General features: G+C 44.8%; 1 long non-coding RNA gene across 1 annotated transcript in view; it reads left to right on the forward strand.

The window, feature by feature from the left end:
• Positions 1-428: 428 nt before the first annotated feature.
• LOC120401706 overlaps positions 429-18,803 on the forward strand; it is a 187,599-nt gene continuing 169,224 nt past the window's right edge. The window contains exon 1 of the long non-coding RNA XR_005596664.1: positions 429-465. This is a non-coding gene — a long non-coding RNA (uncharacterized LOC120401706). The remainder of the gene's footprint in view (positions 466-18,803) is intronic.

Consider the following 18,803-nt stretch of genomic DNA (forward strand, 5'->3'; position numbering starts at 1 on the left):
CACTCCAAATCTCACTGATGTGAGAATAAAAAATGGCTTATTTTTCTCTTCAGTTGGATGGGACAGGACCACCTCCTAGCTTCATCACACTGCAGTGATGGGAGCCCTATACTAGGAAGGCAGGTGGAGAGACTTCCCATTCTTTAATGTTCATTCACAAAGGCCTTGCATGACTCCCCTGCCTCTTAGAGGGGGTTGCTTGAGTGCCTCTTGCTAGGGACACTGAGGAGTTTGTTGCCTATTCCATGAGGTTCTGGTGAGGCAAAGGATGAGTAGAAGGTTAAACCAACAGAAGGCATTTTATTGGGTCATAATAAAAGCTGTTAATGAGACTCTAAGGAGCTTACAAGAAACTCTGTCATTCATCCTCTCTTTATTCCCAGGACCATTTATCTTCTCTTCCTCTTACCGCCTTTTCCCTTGCAAGGAGCACTACCTCACTCTGAACGCTGCTTAGTCACACAGGTACTCATTGATTCAGCAGGAGGGATACAGGAAACTCTCCCTTTTTGCAGTTGTATGTGTTGCCGCTACTGTATTTTCAGCCCCTGCTGGACTGATCTTTCCCCCCTTCGCTTAATTACACTTCTGGTGCCTTATGCAACACCTTTCCCGTGAGAGTCAGAAAGCCCTTCACAAACATTTAGGGAGGTAGGTGGGTATCATTTAGAGCTGCACGCAAATCGTTTCCCCACCCTTTGAATATTAGAGAGTTCAAAAACGTGTACTGTCCCAAATCAGAATGAAAAGCCAAAATCTCAAAAATGTTCACAAATTGGAAAACCAAAAACATTTTTAGTTTGGGTCAACCAGAATGTTTAGTTCTGAGTGTTTCAAAGTCTCTCATTTTTATTTCAACCTTTTTGCTTTTATTTAACCCTTTTTCAGTATAATTAGCTGAAATTTTTGATTGAAAAGTTATTTTGAGTCAGAAAACTCGAATTTTTTCCTTTTCAAAATGTCAGAGCAAAACACTGACAATTTCAAAAGTGTTTTCAACTTTTTTTTTTTAAATTTCAAAACTGCCCCTGTTTCGCAACAGTTTTGGTTTCAGCAAATTGGCAATTTCTGACAGGAAATTTGTCAAAATATTCCCCACCAGGTCTAGTATCATTATCCCCTATGTCACAAATGGGTAAACTGAGGCACAGAGGGGTTCAAGTGACCTATTTCAGACAGCAAACATGTGGCAGAGCTGAGAATAGAACCCATGAGTGCTGATTCCTGGTCCCTGCACAAGGCCATGCTCTTACTTCTATACCATTCTCGGCTCTGCCAAACGAGGGGTTAGAGCAAGTGGAAAGAGAAGGAAGGATTTTGGTGAATGAAGCTGGGCTGGCACAAATGCGAGACAGAGCTGTCAGAAGACTACACGGTTATTTCCCCTTCGGTCAGGGCTGACTGTGCTGGCAGGACTAATGTGGCCATAATCTCAGTGCCATTACCTGCTTTCTTCCATATTTGTGCTTACCAGATAGACAAGCCCAGTTTAAAAGAAAAATTCTGGTTTGCTCCCAAATCTACAATAAATAAGAGCCAGAGTCGGATCTAAATCTTCCCATGCTCCCCGGTAGAAGGAGGAGGGATACATTATTAATAATGTCCATGTTTTATTTCTATGGTCTATTATTTAACTCACAAGGGGGTGACAAAGATAGGCAGTCCTCTGAAAACAGAGGACTTAAGGTGTGTGTGTCTCTCTCTATCTGCTGTGTATTTGTCATCCAAAGACTTCAAAATCCCAATGGGCCCTTCTGGATGTCTCTGGGCTAGAGTATGTGTGGTATTGCTGCCTGTACAGGAAGGTAAGGGTAGTGAGAACTCCCATTCCAGCCCCTGTATGGAGGTATGGAGTGCTATGCACCTGCTTAACCTACTGCTGAAGCAGGTGGGTGGAGGATAAGCTGTGCCTTCCCAGTGCATCAACCAGCTGAGCCAATGTAGTGAGGAGGTAATCATGTAAACAGCAGCAAATGTTTCCCTCTAGACTAGAGCAAGGAGTGAACAGGGAGGGAACTGCCTCCTATGGCCACAGTTCCTTCCCCACAATGCTCCTGGGATGATGCAGCCAACCATTGCCCCTCACTATGGACTGTGTCCTAGGGACTTCATATGGATTCATATCTGTGTCTCATGGAAGTCTTTTAAAGACTCTTGAAATTTTTGATGCAAATTATTTATTTACAATAAAGCTTTCAGAAAACCGAGGAGACTGTTTAAAGTGGCAGCTGCAGCCACCCAATAGTACTGTGCTGTCATGCCTGACACGCCTCTGAGACTTTAAGTGACTTAAATATGCCATAGGACCCTGCTGTTCTTTTCAGAGCCTTGTCACTACGTTCACTGTGCAGGGGTGAGGGAGGAAGGAAGTTAAAAGAGGCTTAGGAAGGATGATATGCCACAGCCCTCCACTGCCCGTATCTCTAATCCCTTTAGCTGTGTGCTGCTATAGCCGCTTCACCTCAAAGCTAACCCACAACCCAAAGTTCCTGCTGGGTTTCTAGACAGGATCCCAGCTGCTGATATATTGCATGAGGGGTGGTTGTTTCCATGTCCTTGGTGGCTCAGTCTGCCAGGGCATCTTTGGAACACAACAAGTGCTCTTTAGTGGATAGCACTTGCACTGCTGTGGCTCTTATTCTGGAAAATACTTGACTCCCAATTCCCAGTCCTCCCTGGACACTCCAACTTGCATGTCAAGTGCAGCTCCCCAAACTGCTTCAGGATTGGGATCCAAATGGTGAATTATTAGTCATGTATTTGTCTAGAGCTGAGAGTGTGGGAGGCATTTAACAGGCAAGCGCAGCAGCATAAGGGCCAGATGCTGATTTCAGTTACATGGGTTTAAAAATGTAGTACTCAATTGACTCCTTGGAGCCATCCCCTCTAGGGGACTCAGTCTTACCCTTCACCTTGTCTTCTCTGCTTCACTTTTCCCTGCTGTCTCTATTCTAGCCTGTATGACTCTACTGTGGAATGTTTCAACTCCTTCTGAAAAGTAATGGATACTGATTACAATTTTCCTAGAGAGTGAAGATTAAAATATATGGTGTGTCAAATCATATATTTTAACTGTCATGTAAATGGTACAATTTTGTAATATCCTTTTATATTTTATAATATTATCATTCACTTTATCTACTGTGCCATAAATTTCAGGCACCTGCTGTCTAGGATGTATTATACTAGAGGGGCTCTTCCTGGGACAACCTCTGGGTTATTTCCACCCTCTCTTCAGAAATCAGCAGTGCAAGACTTTGGCTGCTGTTTGAATTACCTAGGATGACTGGGGGAAACCACAGGAGTAGACTATTGATTTTTTACATGTTGCCAATGACAATATGGGCATGTAGGCTGGATCTGGAAGAGTCTGGGTACATGTGGTGGATGAAATATTGCCCCGGTCTTAGATTACCAGGTATTACAGGTACACTCAATTTCACCGTCCCCCAAGCTCCAGACATGGTGTATTCTGTGCCTCAAAGCAGTTAAGTCCTGATCATTCAGTCTGATGGACCAGTTCAACTCAACTCATATAAGGCCTAATTCAGCCGGTGGAACTTCCTCCTTATGCCCTGCGGTGGGAGTGTCTCTCTCTACTTGGAGCAACTCCCAGGACCGGGTCCAAATGCTAACACTTTCAAGCCTAGGTGCCTAAATCCATGCTTAGATAAAAGTGATCTGAGTTTTTCGGAGGTGCTGATCCCATGGACTTAGCTAAAATCAATACCATTGACTTCAGCAGGGTAATTCCTGCTGTAACTCAGAGCAGAAATAGGCTCTTGGAGCCTGATTGTGTTAATTACACAGTGCCAAATCAGAATGGGAGCATTTTGCCCAGGTGTAAGTGACCGTGCAAGACAGGGAAGAATCTGCTCTGCTGGGGCCAGTATGGGGCTTCAGTGCCTTGCAGGGGAATTGGTGGGGGGTTGTGCTTCAAAAGGCACAATGCCCCCCTGAGTGTCGGAAGGAGCACTCACACTGCACTATCCCATGGATGGTGCCATGTGTTCTGCCCACCATGGACATTCAACTCTGTAGGCTAGTGTAGGAGCAGAGCTATGGGTCAATATGCAGCCCTGGAAATGCACAGAGGGAGCAATCCCTGCTCTTCCTGAGCACAAGGACTGTGGCTGTATCTAGCCTTTGCATTGGCTCCTAAAGTCTGCTATTCCAGCATATCCACACAAGGCTCATGGCCAATCTTGCCACTGATGTATTCATCAATAGCCCCTATTAACCTGGTGTGTGTGTGTGTGTATACACACACACACACACTCTCTTAAGGTCAGTTGTCTTAGGAATGTGCAAACCAATTCAGATGCAATAAACAGCCCTTCAACCCAAACTCAAATCAAACCTCAAATGTTCCTGAGTTTCCAAAACTCGGGTTATTTTCTCTGTATTTGAAATAAGTTTTGTGCTTCCTGATTTCATCTGGGACCTGAAATGCCAAGAAAAATCTCCCCCTGGAGTATTTTTGACACATCCAAGCAAAGTCCAGTTTCCCTCACTGTAGATCAGTTTCCATGATCCACACAAAACGTGACCTCTCTCTTGTGCCACAAGTGTGAACTGTGGTGAGTTTTTGTGGTGTAGACAGCTTTCCCCCTGGAAACATGCCTGAAAACCACCAGTTCTGCAGAGGCAGTTGGCTGAGGGCAACAACTGTCAATGACTGCTAACCTGGGCTGGATTCAGTTCAGTGACCTAGAGGGAGAAGGTTCTGTCTTGTATTCCCACTCCCTGGGCCATCCAGTGCTCCATAATTGCACTTTGATTCTAGCCATATTTCTCTGTCTTCCAAGAACTCATAAAAATTTATCCTTTTTCTTCCACACAACATTTTATGATCAGCTGCGCTGCTTTTTTGTGTGCTTCAAATTCATATTTAGACTATTATTCACCGAGCTGAAAAATAAATATCCAAATTAAAATGTTTAGTTGATTTTTAAACGCGTGCCCTGGGAGAGTTCTTCATTTACTGAAATCTGGCCTGAAGGAAAATAGAACTCTGGGACTCCAATATAGTCTCTGTGGGCAGGTGAGCTTTAGACAGCACAAAGATTTAACTGCAGAATCTAATGTACTGGTGCTTTTTATCATATCAGAAGCAATATTTTTATAACCAGCTCCAGAATTTTACTTTCAAAGTAAATGCAGCTAGTTTCAAATTGGTTAAATTAAGCAGCTGTGGGGAATAGGCACCAATGAATGTCTAATATAGATTTCATATTGTTTAGACACGGTTTTGTTAAAGAACATGTAAATATCTATCACTATACACACTGCAGAGAGGAAGAAAGAAACATGAGTAGACATTTATGTATAATAAAGTCAAGTTCTTAGCTTAAGAGTAAGACATCTGGAGACACCAAAAAAGGATTAGCTTTGCAAGACTTCTCCCTTCTTCCCCAGATTATGTTCTTGTAACATCCTAGTACCAAGGTGCATTGGATGCCTTGCCTGGGAAGGAACCGATCCTTCTGCTAGCCTGATCAGAGAAGGCTTACTTTAGCCATCGAGGAATGTTTTTTAAAAAGGGCTTCAAAACTAGGAAAACGTTGAATTTTTAAAAAAATGCATTTCACTGCCCTCACATCAGAGTTTGTGGAAGGGAATCTGGCTTCTGATGAGTTGTCATTAGTCTTGATCTTCTTGTGTATGGTGGTCAGGGGATGTGGGGGAAAAAAGGGCTATTGCATTACTGCTAATGGTGAGTAAAACAGTCCTTATCCCCCTCCATCCATGCTCAGGATCCCTGTTTCGGCAACGTGAAGGAAGTCACTATACTCTTGTGGAGACCAGACCTGATTTGCAGTAGAAGTGAAGTCTAGAGGGGGAAGCTGGAAACATGGCAGCATACTGAAGGAGGGGCATAGTGACCACCAGTGATGATGTGAGAGATGGTTCTCATTACCTCTCAGAGGCTGAGGGGGATGGCTCTTTATGATGTATCCCTGCTCTGTGTTTGAAAGTGCAGCTTCATTCAGTAGCTTTGGGAACCATAGTATTAAATTTATGAATGGTTTATGTGTGACTGTGTTCTATTGCACGGGGGAGGGTTACCACAACTCCTCCAGAAACCACAAACAGTGGGAGGTGAGTACAGCTGGTCGCTGAGAGATACCACCCCTGAACAGTTTGCATATGCTGGCTCAAGCTGAGTTTTCCAGAGGCTCAAGCAAAGAAAGGGCTTTTGGTATAAGAAGCTGAACCTGAATTTCACATAGTGTCTTCCTTTTGATTCAGCAAAGAGACAGGACCTTTGGAACCTTACTTCAGGTTTGGAAAGCCTCCCAGCACCCCATAAGACTAATGGGAGACTTCTGGTACCATTAATGTGCTTATCTGTGTAAGAGCTGGCACCTATGCTATGCTTTCTCTCCAAAGGCTGTGATTAGTGGTAACTTGTCATTTCTGTCAGACACTGGTCATAGCCCTCAGAGAAAACACAGCACAGGTGCAGGTTGCTGGGCAGCCTGGCTTGCTGGGGGGATGTCACAGTGTAAATCAGGTAGCTGTGCAGCCTTAACACTCCCCAGTCAGAAGGGAGTGCTTCACAGGTCTCTGGTTGGCTGAGACCTGACTGGGCACTCCTGGAGTGGACCACTACAGATAGTGGGGATGGATAAACTGGAGATTTGGACTGAGTCTTGCTTTGAGAGTGGATGTCACCCTGGCACATTGGGGCCAGCAAGAGGCCTGTGGATCATTTGTGTGTAACCCTTCTGCCGGGCCGAAACGATAGCAGCAAGGGCCGGGTTCAATACATAGGAGTCCCTTCCCCAAAACATAATGCAAAACCAGCTCGATCCCCCACCCAGTGACCTGGGAAAATCTTACACACACCCCTGGGCGCCTCGAGGAGGCAATACTTCCCCTCTCGCAAGCACAGAGTCTTGGTGTAGCAGAAAAGGTTTAATTACATGATAAACAACAAGCATTAAATTGGGAAAATACCTCAGCTAGAGTTCATAGGTCAAACCATGAGCAAAGACCCACCCCAGCAAATTGGGCTGTGTCCTTCTCTCGGGGCCCTTGAGTCCAGCAACCCCCAAATCACCCACAGTCCCAAAAGTCCCACAATCCAAAAGTCTCTGTCCTGGGTCAGTGCAGCCCCAGAGTTCAAGAGTCTCTCTGCAGAGGTCCCCCTCCCCAGCCTGGGTAGAAAGGGGCACCTTACGTGGTTTCGGGGCCAACTGCCCTGCCTCTTCGTGGGGTTCTGCTTCCACTAGTCGTCCCCGCAAACAGCTCAGCTCCGCTCGCTCTGTGGGCTGCTCCGCTCTGCCAGCTGCTCTGGTCCACCAGCTGTCCTGCGAGCCACTCCATCCATCCTCACGAGCTGCTTGGCTCCACTCACCCAGTGGCTGCACAAACTGCTCCACTCCGCTCTGCCAGCTGCTCTGCTCCACGGTATTGCTTCAGGCTCCCCCACTCATTAGCACAGTACTCAGTGCTCTCAGCTCAGCAAGTCCAGCTCTTCAGTGATTTCAGCTCTTAGTGATTCCAGCTCATAGTGTGGGAGCCTCAGCGCCAGTGAGTTCAGCTCAGTAACCTGTATCTAGATTCTTAAGGGAATCAAACATTAACTCTGACATTCCACAGTGGAGAGAGGCACAGGTGGAACTGGTGCTTCTGGCTCACACAAGGAGCCTGCACCACCAAGTACAGATATCTGTCCCCAGCCACTCTCTTTTTAATGGGTTTTGGAACCCATGTCCCCCATCTAGCAAGCGCTATCCAGCTGACAATGAAACCTTCTATCATAAGACAGTTTTGTAGTTCCTCATTTACTTAATCGGGGTGACAACATTTTATTGCTCCTGCCCCAATAACAATGAAATTGGGGCTCCCACAGCTGTGAAAATAACCATCCCAGGCTGCTGTGCGGTATGCTAAGTGGTGGGGGGGGGAGTGCCAATGCAAATAATTGAAATGCTAATGCGAATACTCGAAACTTCTTTCTGCACTTCCCATAATTTACCACCAGATGTCAGGGTAGAGCTCATCCTGACTCTGCTTACATGTGTCACAGTTATCCATACTCTGAGGGTTTAAGACGATAGACTACTATGATACTAAGTTGATGCACCGGAGTGAATTTCATCCTGACTTTGTTTGGATCCTAGATTGAGAATACAGCTTGTACAGAAGTCAGCAGGGGGATTTGATCACCCCAGGCATCAAAATGAATGCAAAAAATTGCATAAGTTCCAAGCAATGTTCCCTCTAATTTTTCCTATCCATATGCGGAATTAATTTTGCTATGTGCACCAATATGGAGGTGATGTGTGGTGGAGGTGGGGCTGAGTGGTTTGGAGTGTGGGAGGGAGCTCAGAGCTGGGGCAGGGGGTTGGGGTGCGAGGGGGTGATGGCTCCAGCTGGGGGTGCAGGCTCTGGGGTGGGGCTGGGGATGAAAGGTTTGGGGCATAGGCTGCAGCAGAGAGAAAGGACTCTCCCCAAACCTCTCCCTGCTGCAGCAGCTCTGGGGCTGGAGGAGTCCTCTCCTCCAACTGCAGCCCCGGAGCTGGGGCACTTAAGTGTGCAGCCCTTGGTAGCCTCCTGTGTGGCTGCACAGGCATGCACCTTACAGGGAACTTAGGTCCCAAGGGAATCAAAACTAGAGAGCTTAGCTCAGATCTGGGTTGGTTTTTTTTTCTTGGGTGTGTTCAAATGTTCTCAATTTCAGAACTCCTCTGAATGCTTTTGCCTGCTTTGTTATATAGTGTAACTGTGTCTCGGGGTGTCTGGAATGCTGAGCATGATAGGTTAGCTTTGTAAAATCCACAGTGAAGCATAATGTAGCTGGGATTTTGATGAGGCTACCTGTTTATATAAACACATTGGGATCTTTATTGCTTTTCACCTCAGATCTTATGCTACTTCTTCCTCAGAGAGGAGCTCATAGCCTGGCCAGCAGCTTATGCCAATACAGGAGACAAGGAGAAGGGGGTGGGACTATATCTGTTGTATAGCACCATGAGCTATACTATACAAGACATTACTACTAGGTTTTTCTTATTCTTTAGAACCATTCTTTAGATATATGGTAACAGGGAGCAAGAAACAATGTTCCTCATGGTGAGTGCCCTCCAAGGATCTCAAAGCCGGTTAAATTTAGAGGATGCCAGACAGCATCTGAGCTTTGGATTTCCTTGCTACGTTGATCCCAGAAGTAGAGCATGTGAACCTTTGTCAGAAGTGGGCCCAAACACTCCCAACAAGCCTTGTATGAGTCTAAGGCACTAATTCTGAGCTCACTTGTGTAAATCAGGCATAACTCCACTGAAGTCAGGGGAGTTAAACTGGTGTGAGGAGACAGGCATGAAGTATGCAACTGTGATAGAATATAGACCCCACACTGGCACTGAAAGGGTTAACTGAAGCTAGAGAGCTCAGTTAAGGCACCTGGTTGCACCTGGAGGAAGGGCCAGGCCTGAGTAAAGATGAAACCCAGCTGGGGAGGAGCTTGGTGAGAATAGAGGGAAGAAGCCCAGATGAGAGGGGGGCTGCAGGAACTGAGGGAAGGGCAGTCTGTTTCTGGTTGCTAGACAGTGAAGAAAGGACAGGCCTAGAGAGAGGGAGGTGCATAGTAAAATGAAGGGGGAGCTGTGGGAAAGGGCTTGAATGAAGGACAAGAGAGGCAGCAAGAAGTATGAGGGAGAAGATCATAACTGTTCACCACAGAGTCCCTGGAACCCAGAGGAGGGGGGCTTGGTTCCCCTTGTTTGTCTATCGGGAAAGGTGGTCTGGAAACAGCCTGATACAAGGAGGAGAAGGGGTATTAACTCTGGACCTGCGACTCCAGGGAGAAAGCCCTGGGAGATATTGCTCTGTACAAGAGCAGGAGGACAACATTCCTTCCTAGACTCTGCAGGGAAGAGTCTGTGGAGTGAGTTCAGGTAGGGGCAAAAAGTTATGTATGTTTGACTCTTTGTTTGCCCTGGAAGGGGAGAGGTTTCAAAGTGTCTTAGCTGGGGCTGGGGCGGGGGCGGGGGCGGGGGGGTGTGAAATCATGAGAAGAAAGACCACTGTAGGGCCAGAGTAACTGTTGGCAGAGGGGTCTAGCTGAGGATGTAGCTGTTCTGCCTGCAGTGAGTCCACTTTTCTACAGAAACAAAAGCCAATTTCTGCCCTCCTGCTGAAGCAATGGAAGCTGCAGTCTTAAGGAAAGGTAGAAATGGGGCCAAAATACACCCATGGAACCCAGGGCAGATCTCCTGGTATAGTACTGGCCTGGGGCTATAGCATCGAGTTTGAAAAATAAAGGAAAAATAGAGCCAGCTGTGTTCTTTCCTGCCACACCCCTATGTCAGAGGTAAAGAACTGGCTTTATGCCATGCAGGGATTTCCCTACGCTGGGGAGCTCCCCATCTGGTTGGTAAGTGCAGCTTTCAAGCCACTTGTGGAGCAGCACAAAGAGGATCCAGCACTTAATCTTCATTGTGGTCACTTGCATGAGTAACAACCACTCATGTGAGCAAAGGTAGAAAAATCAGTTCCTAATTCTCCAGCATCTGTCTTTCCGAGGATAAAAAAGCAAAGGGAAAACAATAAGAGCAGAGACCTGAAGATAAATCGTTACAGCTCTTTCCCTACATTGTGTGTGTGTGTGGTTTTTATTTTTTTACTGGATCATTCCCTCAAGCTCCCTCGTTCCATGCTTCATCATTTATCAACTCATATGCCTAGCAGCAACATTTGAAATAAAGGTACAGCCATCCTTCTTGAATGGCCATTTGTCAGCCTTGAAGATGGCTTCTGCGGCCTAGATCCCTGGGGTAGTTTTGTCCTGATCTGTACTTGTTACAATAAATACTAAAGAATGTCACACTTGTAGATGTCTCAATTTGCATAAGTTCAGAGAAAATAAAAAAGGACCCTTGTATGAACACTTCTGATGCAAGTGCCGAGGCAATTGCTTGGTGTATTAAATAAGGTTGCAGTAGACTGTGCTGGAGAAACTGAATACACTAGTTTCCAAATAGCAATTAAGAAAAAAAAATAGAAAGCTAGTGGTTACCCAGCTGCTAAATACTATCCAGGGGTTATTGACTATCTGATTAAAATGAAATGGAGCTGAAATGCAATTGATTCAGGAATAAACAATGCATCTATTTAGTGGCAATGGGTGCAGAAAGCACAAGTGGTGAACCAGTCCCTGATCAATTTCTCAGAGGTTTTTATAGTAATGGCTCACACAGTACCTTCCCTTCCCTCCCCCCAGCTGCCAAATTCACCACCCTAGTCAACTCTTCCACAATCAAATGTTCTGCTTACAGTACAGAAAGTCATTTTCCTAAAATACTGAACAAGGACTCTTCTTCGCATACAAAAACCAGTATTAGTTTTAAAGCTAATCTGGCTTACTCTCTCTGACCCACTTTAGGGCTACTGGCCACCTTCCTGCCACAGTGCACATACCCTCTCCTATTCACCCTTTCTTCTACATAAACAATCTCAGACAAAGAATATTAATATTAATCCAGATCTAGCTAAATCACTGACTTCCCTACCTCTCATCCAGATCTGCATGCTCTGGCCTTGATTTATTTGGATTATCAAATTCAAAAGGTGTGGAGTCCTATTGCATAGGTTTAGGACTCTTCTCAACAGGATTATCTCCCTTCATTAAGGCTATTGCATGAACACTATTGCTATTATGATCATATAATAATCCAACTGAGTTTGGAACCAGCTGATGATGCCTCCTCTTTCTTCCATACTGAATACTTGATCAGTCTTCAAAATGCAGCTACATCCAATGACAATAGCTGGTATTGCCCAATATTTTTCCTCATCTGGTCTCCTGTTTTCAATTTGGATCTACTTTGGGCTGCAGTCTGATGGTTAAAGAAGAAAGAGTAAAACCTCCTAGACTTGACCTTTTTCAGCATCACATCCGTTAAGAATGGCCACTTGGGATGTGATGACTAAGAGAGCAAAAGTGATCCACAGGTGTATAAATAGGGGAATGTGGAATATCAGAAGTGTATGTACCATTGTGCATGATATTAGTGAGACTGTTACTGGACTACTGTCTCCATTTTTGGGGTCCACACTTCAAACCGAAAGTTGATACGTTAGAAAGGGTTCATAAAAGAACTGCAAGAATGACTCAAGGTCTAGAAAACTAGATTTACAGAGATTGAGCTCCTTTTGTTTCTCAATTTAGCTTATCCAAGAGAAGGTTTAAGAGGTGACTTGAACATGGGCTACATGGGTTAGATTAGAAGACCTAAGTGGCAGTCGATTTCTGATGGATTAAAAGACCCCTGCACTATTTGTCAAAGATGTAACAAGATTCTATGGCTGTAAACAGGGGCGGCTCTATGTATTTTGCTGCCCCAAGCACGGCAGTCAGGCGGCTTTTGGCGGCATGTTTGCGGGAGGTCCGCCGGTCTCGCACCTTTGGCGTACCCGCCACCAAATTGCCACCAAAACTGTGGGACCGGCAGACCTCTCACAGGCATGCCGCCGAAGGCAGCCTGACTGCAGCCCTCATGATGACCAGCATGCCGCCCCCCGCGGCTTACTGCTCCAGGCACGCGCTTGGTGCGCTGGTGCCTGGAGCCGCCCCTTGCTGTAAACTGAAATTTGTTTATATATGTATATATAATAAAATAGCTAACCATTGGAAGAACTTACTTGTGCAATGGATTCTCCATTACCATCACCGCAGTCTTTAAATCAAGAGGGGGATATCTTTGTAAAATATATATGTTGTAGCTCAACCACAAGTGATGGGCTTGATACAAGAATGACTTGGTGAAATTACATAGCCTGTGTTATGCAGGAGGTTGGATTAGAAGATCATAATCGTCCCTTTTGGCCTTGAAATCTATTAATATAAGAACTGGAGCCAAAGGAATTGCATTAACTGAATTTGTTTAGCCTGAAATGTGATCTTCATGGACTCTTCTGAGATCAAACATTGTCATATGGGCTAAGAATTCATTGAGACAGAAAGAAATGCCTGTGTCTGGGATTTTGGAAACTGCTTTTGATTGGTTAGACTGATGTGCAACCACACCCCTTCTGTGTACTTGAGAGAGAAGTACAGGGGCATCTTTAACATGTTCAGGATCATAAAGTCTGCACTGATTATTCAAGGGACTCCATCTTCACCTGTGAACTCTGGGGGAATTTTCTGACATATCCAGGCCACAACGGTACCGATGAGAACATCAGGCTAATCACCATGGTGGTATCTGAATGACTGGCCACCTCTGGGATTTAAAATGTAAGATTTCTGTTCTCCCTTTCCTTGTGTGCTATTTCATCCCCACTCTGTGTTCTCTCTCATTCCTATCCTCCTCCTTTTGTGGCTTTTGTCAAACTGATTTCAAGAAGTGGCCAGTATTGGAATCCACTGAGCTTCATGATACCATTAACATGACCAACTTGAGCAGCTGAGGCAGGAGCAAGCTTTGCTTCAGCATGAAGGAAAAGCAGAGAGTGGAAGCCAGAGCAAGCCAGGCAGATATTGGCTCAGACTGAAGGTGGAAACAGGGCAGTTAAAGTGCCCCTGTCTGTAGCACATCATAGCTCACCAATGTGATCATTCAACTATTTTTTTCTCCTTTTTCCCTTATGTGCATTTTATCAAGTTTGTCTTAAGAGCAGGAATAACCTTAGCAAAAATCACTGAGCCAAAATCCATCAGTAGACAACTCTTTGGACCTGCCTCTCGTTTACTCAAAGTTCCTTTTACACAGCTGTGGCAGTCTATAGGGGCCTTAAAATAGGCTAAATTCTATTTTGCATCTTTAAGACCCCCTTTGCACTCATAGAGCAGTGTAAATGGGCCACAGTGTAAAGGAGAATCAGCTCCTTTATTTTCCCAAGAAAAACTTTTGGTACCATTCAGAGACCTTTAAGCAACATCGTTCCCTCTGAAGGGCTTTGCTGGATGTAAATGGAAGAAAAGGGAGCTTTCACAAACTGAATAACCATTTAACTTTGAATTCCAAGTATCATTATGTTTCTGTCTGGCTTGTTTTTGATGTATGTTTAATAAATGTCAAGGATTTCTGTGATGTGGTGGCTACGGTACAAGCAGGATGGAGTCCTGTTACACAAACCTTGAACCACAATTAACTGTTCAATGTTGTCAGATCAAAAGGAAGTTTTATAACACCTTTGATCCCAAACCTTTTCATCATAACACTACCAGACACCAATGTCCCTTTTTATTAAACAAGTCCAGCGCTATTCTTCTCTAAGGCCTATTGGGTAATGCTGTGGATACAAGAGGTTCTTTGATTTCTGTCTGTCTTGTCAACCTGCAGTGGCTACACATTCATAGATTTTTGATGCCAAAGGGACCATTATGGTAACCTAATCTGGCCTCTGGTATAAAACAGACCATAGAATTTCATCCAGTGATTCCTGAAATGAGCAAAATAATTTGTGCCTCAACTATAGCATCTCTTTTAGAAAGACATCCCATTTTGATTTAATGACTTCCAGTGATGGAGAATCCACTACATCCTTATGTAATCTTTTCCAGTGATTAATTACCCTTATTGTTAAAAAATATTATGCCTGATTTCCATATTGGATGTTTCTAACTGCACTTTCCTGTCATTGGGTCTTCATATGCTAGATGTGCATGATTCCACCTTGCATTTTTTGCCAGGCCTCTACACAACATTTGGGCTTGCTTCCAGTTCTTTGTGAATCCTTTCCAATAGTGATCCTGCACAGAGGGCGGGACTCCAAAAGTAGTAGGATGGGACTTTGTTGTTCTAGGCAATGTACAAACATGCAGGGTCCCCACCCTGGCATTCTTACACAGCAAGAATACTGATTCATCTTAATGAATAACTAATGATCTTTGTGAGTTGCAGTGCTAGGATTCTGGCAGTTATTTTTAGCATCTGAATTTATTTAAGAAAATTGGCCCAGTGATCTGATTTGGAGAATATTATTTGTGCCAGATAATCAGTTGATGTAAATCAGCATTGACTTCAATGAGGCAACACCAATTTAGATTAGTGGAGGATCTGGCCTAAGGATTTCCCCAGAGTTCAGGGTGGTAATGCCAGGATTAAATGCTTCCAGAAGTGTTTCATTTAAAATTAGTCTAAATTCACTGTAGAAGCTGGTGAGGTGCCCATCAGCCCCTGGCATTTTGCCTGGGTTTAGTCCTTTAATGTCAAGGAAATTATCCTCCTACTCTATACCCAAATCATGTATCACTTAGTTTAGGAAGTTTACATCTTTCTTTCTTGATTTGTGAGTAGAGCAGTGATCTTCTTGAATTGTGTAAAAAAAAAAATTGTGGAATCGACCATCAATATCTTGCTCACTGTTGTACCTCTTTAAATTAAATTAATTGTTTAGTGTGAGTGTGTCAGTCCTTTAAATTAGTGCCTTTCATTCCTGCTTTGATTATACATTTTGTCTCTTTACATATCAGCCTTCCAGCTTGTTTGTACAGTTTAGTTCTGCTTCTATTCATGGATCAGGTGTGTTGATGGGCGTCTCGTTTGTTTGTTTGTTTGTTTCTACATTTGATTATAAACAAGCAATGGGCACATTTGCTCTACCTTCAAACATACTTGACCATCCTGCATCTGAAATACCAGCTAGAATGTGACCATTACCAGTGATGGACTGTGCCTAGAAGAGACTGAAGAAAAGGAGCAGGGAAGAGGACATATAAAAAAATTCTGTAGCAAAACAGGTTAAAAGTGGAGCTGGGGGGAAGGGGTAGTTTTTATATTAATAGGTTCCAAGACCAGAAGGAACCATTGTGACCTTCCAGTCTGTCCTCCTGTATAACACATAGAATTTCACCAAGTGATTCCTGCATCAAGCCCACAACTTGTGGGGGCAGAGGAAGAAAAAAGACAATTCTTAAGTGCTCGACTGCACCCAGTTTTGGCTGGCTGCAGAAGATGTTGGGGACAAGGGAGTTTTGCCCTGCCCGGCTGCTCTAATCTGTGCCAGTTCGGTGTGGCCCCTAATGAGCCATTTGCTGGCTGGGGATGAGTGGAGTGCAGTGTACTCTAAACACACCCCTCTACTCCCCACCACCCCATGTGTAGGACTGTTTGCTTCACTCCACACCAGCTGGGGACTGCCTTTAAGCTGAGGAGATCTGCTGGCTTTTTGGCCTCTTTGGGCACCGGAGCAGTGCAAAGTGGCCCCCAGTGGGGAAAGAATCTGGTCCAACCTGTGTACATATCACACCCATGTGTGTTAGCTGAACTGGTTAGTGGTGGTGTTCTAGCCCTAATGCATTATAAAAACTCTGCCTGAGCCAGAATAATATATTGCTTTTATCAACCGATGCATCCTTTACAAAAAGCCATTGGTTTAAATTACAGATTAAAAGGTCCAGCAGTTTGCAGAGTTTGTTCAAACTCTAGTTTGTGTTTAACTTCCTGCTCCACTGGGTTCATCCACCCCTAATTCTACCCTGAGGGGGCCAGAATGTGCTGATGTTCTCCTGACCCAGGCAGAAGGAAGGTGAGTCTATAATTTATGCCAAGGACCACTCCAAGAGTCAGATGCTCCCACCAGTGTGAAGATGGCTGGAAGCCAGCTTTCCCTACACTCACTCCTGAGCAGAGTTCAGCTGCTGCTCAGGATCTGGGCCAGAGAGTTAAACAGCAGCTCACCACATGCTGCAACAATAAAGGAGCAGTACAATGGAGCTAGCAGAAACTAATCTTTTATGAGGATGGCAGCAGAGCAAGCCTGGTCTGGTGACTTAGGGGTCAATCAGTAGAATCACAGAAAAGCAACCAACCAACCCATTGCAGGGACACCCTCAACCAAGGTGGGAAGAGGCCCTTTGCACTCATGCTGGTGTAAATCAGGAGCAACACCACTGACATCCATGTCATTATGCCAGGGTGTCTGAGAGGAGAATCAGGTCCCAAGAGTGTAATCGCTGTAGGAACATTTGCAAATGGTCCTCTGTTGAGCTAGTGACAGATGCCTCTCACTCTGGATGGCTGACCATATACTTAGGCGAGTGCCTTCCCTGCCCCCCAGAATGAACAGAAGGATCATCTCATTAAGCTCTGAGCAGAGGAAGAATTAACACTATTAAATGAATGGGGGAAAAATGTAAAGCCCATGAACAGATGGTTGTTCAGGGGGACTTTGTAAAAATCTTGCTAGATACCTTAGCCCCATTGTAGCAGGTGGTGATAAAGCAAATGAGAGTTGAGAAGTAGTTCCCCGAAGATGGCACACAGTTTCAGGAATACCTCTGTTGGAGAAGGATGTTTTAGTGTGTTGCTCCTGTCCTGGACAGACCCCATCTCCTGCCAAAACTAGATTACAAAATCTTCCCAGAGACAACAGATGGGAAATAGAGACAACCCCCAAACTCACTAGGGTTCATCATGGCCGGCGTTGCAGGAATGGGGGCTGGCAGTTCAATAGGTGGGCCTCTTGCCGGTGAGTCAATACAGAGCCAAGGCCTGCTCCAAAGGACGTTGACGTCACTAGGAGCCATCTGGTGCATTCAATGGGCTTTAGATCAGGCCTCAATGTGCCCAGTCTCGTGTGCTGAGCTGCTGGAGCTGTTGTTTTTTATGTCTCATTTGAAACTCAAGGTCATGGTGTTTTCCATCTGACATTTGCTCCTCCTGTATGTTATTCACCCAAGAGGGTGTGATTTGGCCTATAGTTTGTGCTCCTTTGTGGTTATGGTAATGTAAGGTATTTCAGTGATCTGATTGTGTACACATCCCTCCTGCTGCAGGGAATCAGAACTCCTCAGCTGTGTCTCATAGTCCCTCTACTGCTAATACGTAGAGAAGATTCTTCTTCAGCCTACGCAGTAGGGGTGGATATGCATTTGGACATGGAGGGCGTGAATTCTAACCCCTCTTTCTCCATATACTGACTAGTGGCCACAGTGTGCAGCAAATTAACAACAGTGAAGACATAGAGCAGGCAGCCTTGGATTTGTTGTTGTATTTAGAAAAATGTATTTGGGTAAAATTCATGGGAAGGAAACAAACTGGTCTTGAAATATGTTGTATCTGGAGATCTTCCTTGCTCTGAAAGTCCCTGTTTTAAAAAAAAATAATTAAAAAGGGTGTTATAACCTGCAAGCTTTTGTGAGCCAAGAGGTGGAAAGTCCGATTCCCAGACTGAACAGCTTCCACTCTGGTTTAATAAGCAAAATAAATAAATAATCCAAGTCCCACTAGCTCTCTGCTAGTCCCAGATGGAGTCTTGCTGCTCACTTGCATCTCCTGTGAACGACTCTCTTAAACCCACCACCTGCCAGCCCACCAAATCATGATAATGACCATCTCTGCGTTACACACAACTGAATTAGAATAGAGCTCTGTCACCAGCACCACTGGGATTTATTTTATTTTGTAATGCTCAGCGGCCAATATATTAACCACTCAGTGAAGAACACATTGCAACACAGCAACTCTCAAGGCTATAAGTAGTTGCTGTTTCGCTTTCTCCAGCTGCATGTTTTGTGGCCTGGAGACCACTGGCAGTTAGCTACCATCCTAGTAGCTCAGGCTTTATTTCCCAGCTTCCTCGTTTCCAAACAGAAGGGCGAGCGGGGGAGAGAGTTAAAATGTGAGTGCCAGTTCATCGATGCTTCAGCACTGTAGACTTTCCAACAGATCATTAGTACAAGCCCCTTGGGTACTCTCTCGGATTAAGGAGGTCACCTGCCTCCAGATAGCCAAGATACAGCCCATCAAGCAAGGAAACAAAAGGTGATGAGGCCTCTTGCTTTGTGAATTTTTGTTGTTGTTGTTGTTTTGTTTTGCATGTAGTTGTCCTCTCAGAATGAATGATTC

The sequence above is a fragment of the Mauremys reevesii genome, linkage group 3 (genome assembly GCF_016161935.1).
Source record: "Mauremys reevesii isolate NIE-2019 linkage group 3, ASM1616193v1, whole genome shotgun sequence".
Taxonomy (NCBI): domain Eukaryota; kingdom Metazoa; phylum Chordata; order Testudines; family Geoemydidae; genus Mauremys; species Mauremys reevesii.